We start from the raw sequence: 14,786 nt of genomic DNA on the forward strand, positions 1-14,786 counted from the left end.
GCATGCGCAGTTCCAACTTTCTTATTTAGAAAAGCATTGAAATGAAATTCTTCTCATAAACTGAAATTGAAGTAGCACGTCAACAATGGATTGCCCATGTGCAATGCTATCTTTCGTATTTGTGGCCGGATTTCTACGATTTTAACAGAAGTTGCATCTTACAAATGGGAAATGAATGCAAGTGGAAATGCGCTTTATGTAAATCGTTTACGATTACTTTTTAACTTGTTAATTTTTATTAAGTCACCCAAACGTAAACTTATGTAAATCGTTTACGATTACTTTTTAACTTGTTAATTTTTATTAAGTCACCCAAACGTAAACTTAAATAATTGAGCTACTAAATTCCTTATAATAATAAATTAATTTTCACGTAATTTGAAAATACAACTTTCTGCATTTTACGCCCTCCCCATTACAATTGCCGTAATCATTATAAAGAAGTTATCTTTACCTTAGGACCCATTAACTTCTGTAATTGCGTTCCTCAAAATTTACGTTGTGCGCTCTCATAATATAGAAAGCAAACAAATAATTTTCCTTGTAAAGTTTCGCCACTATAAATTAGGGTTATAAACACATAACCGTTAGATAAATTTTGCATCATTATGAAAACGGCTCAATGCAATTGCTTCTTCAAGGGTTCTTATTACCATGAGTGCCGTCGGGACGTTTATTATATTTACGCCTTAATAAAAATGAGTTGTTTGTCCATATTTCTCACGTTATCGCCAAAATGTGCCGGGAAGTGCCGAGCGTTGCAGAAAGATCCCCCCAGGAGGCGCATAGAAGGTACTTAATGTGTCATCGATGAAGCGCCACCTCGTAATACTGGAACAAAAAAGGACCATGAAACGAATAAATCTAATCTAATTGTGAAGTTAACATTGAATTACAGTGACTTAATAAATGTCGGTGCCACAAAAAAAAGTTTAATCATCCCTCATCTTCTGACACACATACTCAGGTTGTTATAAACTGTGATAGAAAGTAACCAACCATTAACTGCGTGTACAACATATGGGAGATGAGCCTGAGAAAAGTGGTGCATCCGAAGGGCATTCGTCATAGTTTAATGTCCGTGTCATTGTAACAAGATATCTATCGAGTTTAGAATTAATATTAGTTACCTACACCTTTTTCGGAAAGATACCCTTTGCGTTCGATAATACCTATCGATTTGGTGCCGATTTTGATAATAGCAGTGTGCAGAAACTTAAAAGGTGTCTTTAAACTTTTGACGAAGGTTAGAAGGTTATACCCTGCCCTACCCTCGTTTTAGTAGAAATCAGTAAGAGGGTGTAAGTAAGGCAGGTGGATACAATTCAGTTCACGAAACTATCGAATAACTTATTTTTGGTGCTGTGAACTGTGTTTGGGTAAGTTTCAATTTCTATTTTAAGACTGTGCAAGTATTTGTCATTCAGTACTAATTTTTTTGCAATATCTTCACATTCTATTAAGTGTTTTGGCAAATTAGTTTTTTTACGAAATTTATGCAGCCCTGAATGTAGCGAATTCATTTGCAGCAAAATGCCCCTAACGAATCAAACGGCTAGATTGCAATAGAGTTTGCAATACACATTTTGCGGCACGTCACGTTTGGTTTGTTTGGGGGATTTTGTTGCAAGAATGTTTTTTGTACAATACAAGTGGTTTATGTCAGGTGGTAAGTTTTGTATGAATGGCAAGTGGCAGGTGTATAAACGATATTGAATTTAAATAGAATTGAACTTTTTACCTACATCAATTTACATACAAAACATAGTTGTGTGAGCATCCACGTGCTGAAATCTATCTGGATTTGTTAGGGGGTTAGCACACAAACTTGCGTGTATAATCTTTCGTTAAAAGTTTGCGGTTACTTTCTCAATTTATTTCAGGAAAACTTTTTTGCGGAATATTCACCTGTGGATATCCGCTCCTTATTATTTGCGGGGTATTTCGATTTTCGCCACTGATGATGCCGCTCGAGAGAAAATATATTTCTCTAAGTAAACAGAATATGTGCCTGAACTAATTCACCCCGAGAAAGGACAATGTTAATTCGTACCAGACAATTCTAGTGTTCCTCCAATTTGTTTCCTTGTCATATGCATTCTAGCGGATTTAAACAAGTGTAAATTGTGCACAACTGATGTTCTGCAGATAAAGCGCATTTTTTTAACCGAAATAAAATTGTTGCGTTATTATAAGCTTTCTTGTTGACTGGTTAATGGGGAGACTTAAGTAATAGGTATGTCTCGTCCAGCCAATTCATTTTGCCTTTGTGGGTACAGAGTACTTTCCACAGACAAAGCGTTTTCCAGATATTTGCTCGTAAAGCTTTGTCATCACAAATATAAATATTTCTTCCAGACGGCCCAATCGCCATTTGTGAGTACCATCCTCCGGTAGAAAACAGTGCTTTTTGTCGAGACTTTTAATTGGAATACCATGAAAGATAAAATTAATTTCTAATATCTACCACCTCACAACCCCCAGCCCCCCCTCCGACAACCTACCTATCTCGGAACGGAGCCGCGCAGGAAAGTTATACTTTGTACAAACCAATTCATTTCGGTGAGACCTTTCATTAGAATACCATGAAGGGTAGAACGTGCGTTCCTTCCCCCCTCCCATTTTCAAAAATTTTACTTCGCTCCACTAAAGGTATGCAAATTCTGAGACCAGTTGGTTGTCGCAAGTAAAAGTTATGCGGTAAAGTTTGTTGCCTTACACAGTAACAAAATTTTGTGCTCTGGACTCTGCCATGGGGTTCCCATGGTTAGGTTTGAAGAGCAAATCCATCAGACAGATTTCGGACATTCTCGGCAATCCATAGGATATCATTGGAAATTCTCGGTTATTCCTGGAACTCCATGGATATCGTCGGACTTCCATGGAATATCTTATATTCTGTTGTAAATCCGCCGACCGCTTTGGATTTCATCTAGGCATCGGTGGATGTACCTACATGCATTGCAATACCCTTTGGTGACACCTAAAAGTTTGCAAATATTGAGTGGAAATTCTTATTCAATTTATTTTATTGCGACACCTACCGTACCATCCGAAATTTGTTGCAATCATATAAATACACTAAAGATCGGGTTGCAAGTTCTATGTAATAATCGAAGTATACAAAAATGGAAAAAAAGATTACTTTCCGAAAGGTTATGTTGCGGACTATTTATACGTACAAAGGTAAATTGTTCAGGCACAAATATTCTTATAAAAGAAACTTAGTACTTCGGAGTCTGAGCATGCGCACACCTGATATGCTACATGTTAGCCTTTATTAGAAGAATCTTTGGTTAAAATTTCAAAAAAATATCTTTATAAATAAGAAAGTTGACATTGGGTAGTGTGCGCATGCGCACACCTGATTTTTACAGTATGCTTATCTGTCATAGAAACCTATGTGTGGTTAAAAATTTAAAAAAATATCTCCATAAATAAGATAACATTGCGCATGCGACAACTGATTTTTACAATATGCGATAGGCTAGAAGCATCTGCGGTTAAAATTTCAAAAAAATATCTATAAATAGGCATTCCGCAGTCAGAATATATCAGTGAAAACCGAATTTTGATATCTGCTCCTATAGGCAGAGATATGCAATATTTATCTTCATCCAAGTTGGCTTTGAAATAAAAGAACACATAACAAGCGATAATTAAAATTAACACTCAAAGTTTTTAAATTATGAGCAACAAATAAATTATTCAAATTTTAATATAAACAGAAATATACATTAAACAATAAAAGAAACAATAAATATAACGAATCTAAATGTTCAAAATGCTTGCTATCATCAACATCAAGTCCTTGCGGAGTAGTTTTTTACGTGGAAGTGTGTTTCTTTTGTTTCAAAGCCAACTTGAATGAATATTGCAATTGAAATTTTTTATTTTATTTATTATTTTCGCGATATCTCTGCTTAGGAAACATATAAAAATGCGGTTTTCACTGATATTTCTCTTTTTCTTCTTATTTGATAATATCAAATTAAATCGTTCTATTTGAAATTTTCAAGAAAACCTGTAAAGCGTATGTTAATGTCAAACCGTGCCCTTTACCACTCATCACATTTACTAAAAAGACTCTATTCATGTAAAATATGATTAGACGAAGAGCTCTTTCCAACAAGACCAATTATGTTAAAATCGGATAACCTAAACTGAAGTTACATTCAATTCCAGAGATGTCCCCCTTCCCCAATCCCTCATAGTTTATGAACTAGAGCAATATGCGTTGCACAAAATAATAATACTAAATTCGATTCCTACAAGATTGCGGTGCATGCATTTTTTATGCATGTTTGATGGTGTTGGGTATATTTTAGGAAAAAAAACATGTTTCTACTTAACCATGAATCGTACGCCCTCTAGCGAAAAACCTAGAAACTTGAACATAATTTCCAGCGACCTGTTTTTGTCTCTTTTGTTAACAAAATCTTTTTTCCTCAAGCTGTGCAATTGACGGCGCATGTAACCAGATCTTCTGTTATTTTTGAAATGTGAGAATAAATTTGTTTTGTATGGATTAACGGTTAGGTAGCTTTTGGAAGCGATCGATATTTATTGAATTTAGGTATAACTTTATTTATTGAGTAAGGTATGAGCAACAAAATTATGATTAATTTATTATATTATATTAACATTAATTAATTAGTCAGCTTGCGTTAATGGACGAGGGAAAAAACTTGCAAACACTTCGTATCCAAATGCGGTTTTCGGTATAGTGTTCAGAAAAAGACGAAGAAAAATGGTGTGCGATACTCGCTGAGCCATTTTTTGAAAATTGCATAAAGGGTGCAAAAATTCATTTTATTATTGCATCAAAATTATAAATATATAGGTAAGTATGAAAAGCCGGAAAAATCGTTTAGAAATCATTGCTCGGAGATTTGGCGGTCTGCTGTCGAAATTTTCCGGGGATGCCCAGGGGTAGCGATACGGGAGACGCAGCGTTGACTTTTGAGCAAAAATGTCGATTGCGATTTTCTAGCAATTTCCCGACACTGTTAATTTTTCCAGGGCCGGCTCAAGGCAAAACTTACATATAAATTTGCGCCTCTGTCCGCCACGCTAAAGCCTGAATAATGGGCACTTTTGGCAACCATGTTTTGAAAATACAGGGTGTTAATTAATGTCATGCAGATATTTCAGGGGGTTCATTCGTCAAAATAAGAAAAAATGCAAATATGTGCGTGATGTAAAGGGTGTCATTTTCGTTATACAGGGTGGCAAGGTTTCCATTTTTCTCTTGTATTTTGGGTTGTCTCTCTTATGTTCTGGGGTAATTGTTTCAAATTTGATACATCAATTATTTTGCAGAATCTCTACAATAAAGTATGAAAATAGTTGGTCGCGGTATACAGGGTGTTGCATTTTCTTTGCCACCCTGTATAACGAAAACAACGCCTTTTAGACCATGGATATAGTTACATTTTTTTCTTATTTTGAGTATTATCGCCCCCTGAAATATCTGCATGACATTAATAACAGCCCGTATAAAGGTTCATTTAATACATTTCTTACGAGCAGACCCGAAAAACCTCGTACCGCCTATCAATTATTGTCCCACTAATTCCAGTTCAGCGGAGTTGAACATTAAGTTATTTGTAGCATTAAAAATGTGTTCTCGCATTTTTTGAAAATCAAAATGCTACAGGGTTTTCCAAAGGGATAACACGTTTGCTATTTATCGACAAATATGCCTCCCGTGTACGGATTTTTACGTCAGTGGTCTCCGTTAGTCACTAAACGTGAGTAATGTTTGCGCCTCTTCCTAGCAGGATGAAAGAGAAAGGTACCATGGACGAAATGGATAGGGTAAATTGATCACATACTTCAGTCTTTGACGGGACATGGAGAAAATGGGGATTACATACACCGCTTTCATATTAGGGATTCGGATAGATCCGTGGATTGAGGAAAATGCAATGGGAAAGGGCGATAGATGGGAAGAAAGTCATTGCACGTCTCGTGAGAAAGAAGAGAGGACTTCAGACGCGTTCCTTCGAAGTATTTCGCCCATTCTTAATTTAATATCGGAGAAAGGAGATTATTGTATAATGGAAGTGGTGTTCACTTAAATACTGGAGACAATGGAAAAAGCTAGCTGGTTCGCGATGGTTGGAAAATAGAGTATTTTTCTTTACGCCATTTTTATTCGGGTAGTTTACCCTACTTGATTAATTTTAGACTTTGTTTGTTGTTACAATTCAGTACAGAAGAAAGGTAACTGAAGGTGTGAGAAGTTTAAAGCGTGTTCCGTTTTAGGATTAAAAGTTATATCGTTCGTGGAGTCACCGATAATATCATCATCGTATTCAACATGCCAGTTTGTTTGTCATGAAGTTTGTGTGTAAAAGTAAAGTTCTGAAGCTGCCAGCGATTGTGTTAAGTGCGCCTGTTTATCGCAAACCTGTTTCCGACCAAATTGTTTGGATTATTTAAAAAGAACAACTGTAAGTAAGTATTATTAAGATTTTTTGAATTTTTGATTATCGAACGCCTACGTCCGGGGTAATTTGTTTAATCAAGTTTTGTAAACTTCTCTTTCTTCCAGGAATGTTGTTTTAATTTTTGTCATTTAATAATAAATTTTTGTCACTTATAATTGCACAAGAGGTTTGTATTTTACCGAGTAAATTTGGGTTGTATAGGTAATGAAAATCTGTTGCCTAGAGAAAAACTGTCAACTTTCGGTGGAGCATTTTTAGGTTGACAAGCCATGTTGAGAAGTTTGGCAACGTTGTTCGAAAGTCAATCGGTGGGCCGATTCAAGTTTTAATGACGTATTGTTTCTCTTGAAAAATGGTATTTTTCCTCTCTCCTGTGTTTCGCCTTGGTGGTTTTAATACAGAAGAAAGATACTTAGGCAACTTACAATTGTGCACATTTATTTATTTACAAAAATGGATAATAACATTTTTATTTGACTTTAAAATTCGGAACGCTGTAAATTGGTAACTGCATTATAATGTGTTTTCCATCGAGATCTCCGAAATTGGTAAACTTCTGTCGAAAGTGAGGTGAAGCACACGCTTGAGCACTCAATTTCGGCAAAGGGACAGTAAATCGCTCTGCATCTGTGAGGTTTTATCAACGACCAGGTGTGATTCGGAATGGCAGACTTGAAGCCAGTCGCTACTCCAGTGGGTCTAGGTACGAAGCTTTTAAAGAGGGGAGCACCGTAGACTTCAAATTTCCATACCGTGAACTCCTGGGAATAAGTCGGAAGGTTCCTTCAGAAAATCGACTTGACATGTCTTTGCTAGAATACCTGAAATACAAACTAATTGTGTTTTTTCACGATAAACACTTACCGTACTTACGTACCACGTAGTGTGTAGGTCATATTTGAGCTTGTACAGGTACTTTGAACAAATACAAGTGCTTGTAAAGGGTCCAGTAAGGAGTAGTCTGCTTTAGAGGTTATGACAACAAATCGATATATTTCGTTTACTACCATGCAGTGTTGCCATAATTCTCAGCACGGCTTGTAATTATAGACGGTTGTGGTCGAACCCAATTGCTAAAAGGAAACAGATTTGAATTGCCACAACCCAAATTTACTCGGTTTAAATACAAACTTCGCGTGTAATTCGGCAGGACAATTTAACGAACAATAAATTCAAACCCATCAATTATTGACAAATGTCAAACTAGTCATATGGGAACGGATAATGCGATAATTGGTTAGAAAATGAATAAGTGAAAAAACCACTAGTGATTTGTCGCAGAGAAAAGTTGCAGGTAACTTTTGCCGCTGTCAAGGTGACAATTGCACTGCTGCTTTGTGATTTTTTATACATGAGTTAAATTGTCATTGTTAATCAACTTGTGTTTATTCGAACCCATTGTGCGACCCGGATAATGTTCATGTCAGATTTTTCTTTTTTATCCTATATTCATTTCCGGTGTTGATCAAAATGCGAATTTTCGAAAGTTGGTCGAGGTCACTTAGTTTCCCAAATCCTTAATATAGTCAATATTGGGCCTTTTCTGTGTAGGAGATGCCGGAAGTATACGAGGAGAAATTATAAAAATTTATCAATTTTGATCTAATTAATCTGTGTTTGATGTAGTGCTCCATTTTTATAAGTTTAAAGTATTGAAGGAAATAAATGGACGAAAATTGTAAAACTTATATTTTTTTGTTGTACACAAAAAACCTAATTAATCTAGTTGGACCGTAGTTTTTATTTCATACCATTTGAGGTCTTTTGCATTGATTTTTCGCGGAACTATTTTTATGATCTACGTAACTCTAGATGTTCATTTTTCACCCAATGATGGACTGCAGGAAGCTGGCCCCCATATTTTGAAAATTGATTTTTATGACTCAAGGTTTTTCAAGAACTCTAAAAGTGAAGTGTCTCCAGTTGCAAAATTTTGTAAATGGGAGGCTAACATCACATCATGCGTTATGAAACCGGGAAATGCAAGGAGCCACTTTTGAATTGACACCACGTTAAAATATTTCGAGGAATTCCCTGATGGTATTTCATTCAGAAAGAATCGTCTTCCGTAATTAAGTTGTTATTTTTGCATAAATAAATAAAACTTAATAGGCTACTGTTTGACGGATGAGTTTATAATGAATAAGAATGATAACACCATCATTCATCCATTCCCTGTACGTCATGCCCGCGGCAAATTACATCGGTCACCACACTTATTTATCTTACCTTTTTCAACACCCTGCACTCGTTATCTATTCAAAACAAAGCCGCCCTATATGAAATGTCTCATATTTATTTATATTCGATAAAGTGACGGATGCGTTTCTAGAAATACCGACGACGTGAGAACGTGGCGAACTCATCGCGAGAAAATCACACGGGAGATCTAATTCACTAAAGTAGCTCTTGAAGGGTATTAGGTACGTAAACGACATGATTATCAGAAGTAATTCTCATAAACGTTAGAGACGGAAGCCCTTCACCTAACTTTTAAGAATTTATACGTAATTTGAGAAGAATGAATGTTACTATAGTCAACTTCAGTTTAGTGAAATGAAGCCATAGACACGTAATTAATATCACATAATATAGGTCCTGTTTTTGAAGTATGATCGATTTGTTTGTGCTTGTATAAAAACATCAGTCATTGTGAAGTGGCGTGCAAAAAAGAAAAGATAAACTATTCGTGCAGGGGACATCAAGTGGATTGAGCCTATACATAGGATATAACGATAAACAGATGCCATTTACGAAAATAGGTCTCATCTACTGCCATTTCAATAATTAAACACCTGCGCGACACAAAAATTTCATCATAAAAATGAGGGAATCATGCGAATTACAAATATTCGACAGATAAAGAATCGCATGCGAAAAACCGCCTCTCCATATCTGCAAAATTGAAGGACTAGTCGTCATCAGTTAAGGTTGAAGAAATTTCGGAAGGTTCGGAAAAATTCCAAAATTTAGGCTTTTCCTCGGGCTTTTCATAAAAGGTTTAAAGTGTCTTTCTCATAGATTTGCCATGAGCTCTGTTAGATCTCCAGTTCCAAAAAGGCGAACCAACTGACTGTAAAAATACCTAAAATCCACCATAAAGGAAGCAACAATAATGCCACTAGAAAAACCAATTTCCCTCAAAGCAAATTAAAATCTTAAATTTAGCGTATTAAAAAATACTGCGTTGAGGTGCGTTTTTTTAAAATTTGATACATCTTAATACATGGACAGTGTGTCCCAAATTTCAGGGTGACCATTGGGATGTCGGAAACCGATACGCGAAGTTGCGCATTTTCTGGCCAAATCTAACGCTACTTAGAAAGTGAAGGAATTAAAAAAAGATGTTGTGTTGTGGCAGGTGCGCATTTAGGTAGGAGAATCTTGTGTGTATTAATAGAAGACCGTCTTAGCACCGAACCCCGTGTTACACTCGGATAGGCACAAATAATGGGGGTATTCTTCTCTCTAACCCCGGCGCCGATGGACTCTATAAGACATATTTTCTGGTTCCTCATGTCGAGCTATTGACCTCTTTCTGGAGAGTTATCAAGCCCCTAACTACTCCTACCACGTGTGAATATTCCAATTTCTGTACCAATCCAGCTGTTTATAGTTTTTTCCAATTTTTGCTCAGCGAAATCTAATAGACTGATCGAACGGAAGGTCGCATTCCCATTCACGATCAGAATCAAAATAGTCTTCTTCCAAATGCTGTCGTATTTCCTTTCAGTCAGATACTTGTAGTGTAAGTAACCGCCAGGTTCTACGCTGACTTCACACTACAAGAACACGGAAATAAAGTCAACCCGGCAACGTTTAAAAATGGCCACCCGAATGACTATTCCCTCCAAAATTAAACAAGATCCCGCTTAAGTTTGAAATGTGGCACGTGATAAAACATCTAAGGCAGGGCCCCCTTACGTTAGTTGTAAACAACGCTTTGACCTGAAGCACAGTAGGGAAGGAACGTAAAATAAAACACTGTAATTGTGAAAAGTTTGTTTAATATTGATCGTAGTTATTATGATTGTAAAAGCTCGGAAATTTAAGTTGAAATAAATTACATTGCAAAAATAAACTTTCAAAATGGTAGTTCACAGAATAAATATAGTAATAGGCTGGGAAAAAAAGAACTTACCAATAAAAAACCCAGCCGTCAAATTAATATCAAATTGTGTTGTAAAATTATTTGTTTGTAATCATGTGAATGCGTAACATAAAATTATAACATCACAAAAAGTAGCAGGTAGACTTCAAGAGGTAGCATATAGGTTAAAAACAAGTTTTGGGAATTATGGGTCAAGTAAGCAGGTACCAAGATTCTAAGAAAGGGTGAAATACACAGTCACTAATCTTTGGCGCAATAAAGTCCTTTTGTTAAAAGAAAGAAGGAAAATTACATGGCCTTGTAGGCAAATTTAACTATCGGTAAAAATATGTGGAAATTAGTGAATCGCCACACATCACACATAGATTCTAAACCGAAGAGTTTTGATTATCATAATCTCGCTCCCGTAAGATAGGTAGCGTCGCCCCTCGTTCGGGGTTTCGACCCTACAGTTGAATGTCGAAGACAATCACGCAATTAGGTGTCGTAGCTCAATTTTGACTACAGTTTCTACCTTTACCTTCTACCTCATTTGCTGTGCATTGGGAAAAGCTGCTCTCGATGTTTATCTTCATTCATTTATCCAGTTCACCTTTTCTTGATTCTCCCAGTGGCGATTTTGTATCCTTTCTCTCAAACACCTCCGCCCAATTTTTCCGCAACTCATTCCAACACTCCCTCTTGTCTTCCATATCGAAGTTAACAGAAGCGTTGACAGTTTAGTAGTTAAATCAGTTAAGTAAATGCATTATCTTGATGATGAAAGAGTACATCATGTGCACATTTGATAACCGTATGCGAGCGATTCAAAGATGTTAAATTATTTTTCTGAGGTCATATGGATTTTGATCAAAATATGCCAAAATCGTTATTTATTCACCAAGATCGTTGGGAAAAAGACCAAGAGCATTATCTCAATGACCAAAGCATGAATTTGATCTATTTTTGGCGACCACATGGATTTTGATCAAAATATGTCAAAATCGTTATTTATTCACCAAGATCGTTGGGAAAAAGACTAAGAGCATTATCTCAATGATCAAAACGTGAATTTGATCTATTTTTGGCGACCACGTGGACTTTGATCAAAACATGTCCAAATCGTTATTCTTGTACTGATATCGCTGGGAACAAGATTAAGAGCATTATCTCAATGACCAAGACATGAATTTGATGCAATTTTGTTAACTATAGGTATGTATTATGTAAGATTAAAATAAATTGTCGTTAAAAGTGGTTGTAATGGAATTCCAGTTTCTCTTTGTCCACTCTACGTATTAACACCTATTAAACAAAAAAAATCGGAGCTTTCTACATGATGGGAGTGCTGAGATCTCAAGCCTTGGGACGGACGGAAAATATGCTTTAATTTGTAGCTTTAGCAATTGTTCTAGGATGTTATTCTACAATGTTAATTTCAATTTTCAAAGGTGCTGTATCCGTGAGCTAATTTTCCTGGAATTTTCCCACGTTGTCTATTGAAACCATGTTCCATTGTTGTTACTCTACAGCAAGAGACTATTTAATTTTGTACTAAACAAAATTTACTTCTTTGAACAGATTTGCTTCTAAAGTGACGGACGTGAAAATCACAATGCAACCTTTCAACCGTTAGGATCAAGAAATATCCTTCGTATTGTATGGATTTATATCAGGTAAAAGTAAAGAATGACATCTTGCGAGGTATTTTACACTGGCATGCCATGTTCAAATCCGAGAAATACCTAAGTTTTAAAACTTAATCCGCAATTCACTCTTCTTACCTATTATTACCATGCAGAAAAGGAGTGAAGCTAAAATCACTAGGTTACTTATTTAATCATTAGACCGATGCGGAACCGAGGGCTAAAAATACGTCGCCTGCCATAAAAGCAAGTAGGTACTTGGGGTGTATGCATAACTTTATGGACGAATGAATTCCAAAAATTACCAGAGAAGCCTCCGCTTGGCCTGTTCCATCTGCGTGTAGTATCTACAAGACATTTATTGCAACCTAATTATAGATGTCATGTCAATTCGATTTAAGGATTTTGAACAAAATGGCAATTAGTCCATTAATGTTATCTATAAGAAATATGAATATTCTTTGACGACACAAACCCCAAAATTATGCTCAGGATAGACATTAACAATTAACCAGAGGGATAACGTGACGTATTTCTTTAATTGGCTGTGGTGGCTGTGAAGGATGGAGTGGTCAAGCAATAGATAAATATGAGAGAAAACATTAGTTTGATCTATGTAGTTGGCTTAGCTGTGCGACATTTTAGCACTAATTACCTTTCTCTCCTAATTACATATACCTAATGTGCTACAAACACAAATATCATTAATCATATTCGGACCGGAAGACATGTAATAATACTAACTATTGAGTTACCACCTTCCGTAAATTAGGTCAAATAATATAAATTACATAACGCGAGGGAAATTCTTCCAGTAGAAGTCATCCACTTGTATCTTCTCGGAATTGCCGTAATTTTTAACATACGACCTCTAATTACCAGTTCCTTTAATTTCGCATTGCTCACTATGGAAAGATACGCCCCTCGTAAAAGTTCCATTTACATAATCCCTTTGCTTACCAAATTTTGCAATGTTTACAAAGTAATTTGTCAACTCTAATCCTTTCGAGATCCTTTCGCCCTAATATCAATCAGCATTTTAAATTAAATTACAACATCTAAACTGTCATCCGCCTGAAATCTTTTTTTGTAAGTATAATCATTCGTCTTGAAAAATGGCACGAAAAGAAACAGATTAATGCCGGTCCTTTTCGGAGGGTACTTTGCCAAGTTGCCAACTTCTAATGCATTCTGATTGAGGTTGTCACTCGTATCTTCTTAAATAATGTTAAAAGCTAGTTAATCCTTGCGAAAGCAGGCAGTCGCTTTCGGTTGTTGCTTAAAAAGATTATGCAAATTTCTGTTTTGGAGTGCCGAAGGTATTATTGCTACATATTTAACTTATTGGATATATATTTGGCCGCTTTAAAGAAGAATACAATATACATTGACATGCATATTTTTCTAACGCTCATATCATCTTTATTACCTTTAGAAAATGTTAGCTTATTATCCTTTGTATGATACGTGCAGGTAAAATAATCACTGCAGATCAAGCTATTGGGTTAATTTCAATTCAAGCATGCAAATCCCTTTGTTTTAACCAGATTAGAAGGCAGTAAAGGTACACAAATATGATTAATTCTATGTTCTGCTGCTTTGTTTAATATGCTAAGCGGCAAGCGCTTCATAATATTAAGGTAACCAGGAGCGTGTACAATGTACCTCATTTTCACACACTTGGGCTCGGTTCCTCCAATATAAGACTCAAATAATTCACTATCAAACAATCATTTTCATACACACAAATTAACACTGTGCTTGCTCAAACTAACAAGAGACTCGAAATTTACTGAGTGCTTAACACAGGTGAATACATTTTTTTAAAACAAATTACAACCACCTTAAATCTAAAGTTAGACCCTAACTTTCCCCAATACTACCTAAAGTAAATCTACGCAAAACAAATTTAACATCAAAGATCACAGACGAAAATAGAAAAAAAATCTTGCCTACTTCTTAAACGTGGTCTTCATGGTATGCGGTCTTTTTATTGATGAATTAGAAGTACGTTTTTTAAGTGTTGGTTACGGTAATAATTTGTAGTTACTTTCAAAACGATTTTTGGTCGACCTATTATTATTACACAGTAGTATTACACTCGCAAGTGACGACAACGTAAATTATAAAAACTCCGAACGTAAGTGCGAGTAAAACTTCGAGAATCTAATATGGTAAAAAACACCTTCGTAGGAACGCCCCACCGCGAATCACCTCCACATTCTCTTTTAAAGATGCACAATTTTTCCGTATTCGAACTTTTGCATTTTCACGTGAATAAATTCATTTGCTGTCTAACAAAAACCCATTCACTTTTGACGCATCTGTCCATTCTGTACAAAAATAATCTGCAAAGAGATAAATTTTACACAAAGCAACACCTGCAAATTTTATCAACGCAAATGTCTTATGAAAATCAATAAAAGTAATAATTTAGCATATCAATTAAACAAAAACAAATTATTTGTCGTGTGGAACTTAATTACTTTGCATAGAGTCTAGTTCACCCCCCCCCCCCCCCCCCCCCCCGAATAAAAACTTTTTTCCAATATTTATATTTCAGGATGACGTATCCCTACACAGGAATGTTGAATG

General features: G+C 35.8%; 1 protein-coding gene across 2 annotated transcripts in view; it reads left to right on the plus strand.

Annotated features, from left to right (window-relative positions):
- LOC116171816 (insulin-like growth factor-binding protein complex acid labile subunit) overlaps window positions 1–14,786 on the plus strand; it is a 111,344-nt gene that overhangs the window by 29,310 nt on the left and 67,248 nt on the right. Inside the window, exon 1 of one of the 2 annotated variants that reach the window (XM_031488819.1) lies at window positions 1,284–1,379. The exons of the other annotated variant lie outside the window; for it this stretch is intronic. The gene's annotated coding sequence lies outside the window, so the exon portion shown is untranslated. Of the gene's footprint in view, window positions 1–1,283; window positions 1,380–14,786 lie in introns of those variants that run through there. 2 annotated transcript variants of the gene reach the window in all.

This window comes from Photinus pyralis, unplaced genomic scaffold, assembly GCF_008802855.1.
Source record: "Photinus pyralis isolate 1611_PpyrPB1 unplaced genomic scaffold, Ppyr1.3 Ppyr1.4_LG5, whole genome shotgun sequence".
Lineage (NCBI taxonomy): Eukaryota > Metazoa > Arthropoda > Insecta > Coleoptera > Lampyridae > Photinus > Photinus pyralis.